Source organism: Plasmodium inui (assembly GCF_000524495.1).
Source record: "Plasmodium inui San Antonio 1 unplaced genomic scaffold supercont1.5, whole genome shotgun sequence".
NCBI classification, from domain to species: Eukaryota; Apicomplexa; class Aconoidasida; order Haemosporida; family Plasmodiidae; genus Plasmodium; species Plasmodium inui.
The window spans coordinates 1019519-1019770 of NW_008481839.1; positions in this window are offsets into that span (position 1 = coordinate 1019519).

The window sequence follows — 252 nt, forward strand, 5'->3', positions numbered from 1 at the left end:
AACATGGCGGGGTGATGTGCATGGTGATATGCCGGGGCGGAGGACAACGGGACTGACGCAACCATAGTTATGCAAGCAGCACACCGAGTGTCAGAGTCCCGGAAAAGTCCCTGCCTGCCCCCCACGCATGATCTACGACGCGGAGGCGCATAAGCGCGTTTTTTCCTTCTCACAAAAAAGTGAACTTAGCAAAAAAGGGGGTCCCTGCCCCGATAATTCGTTTACCTTTCATATGTGCAGAGGTTATTCTAG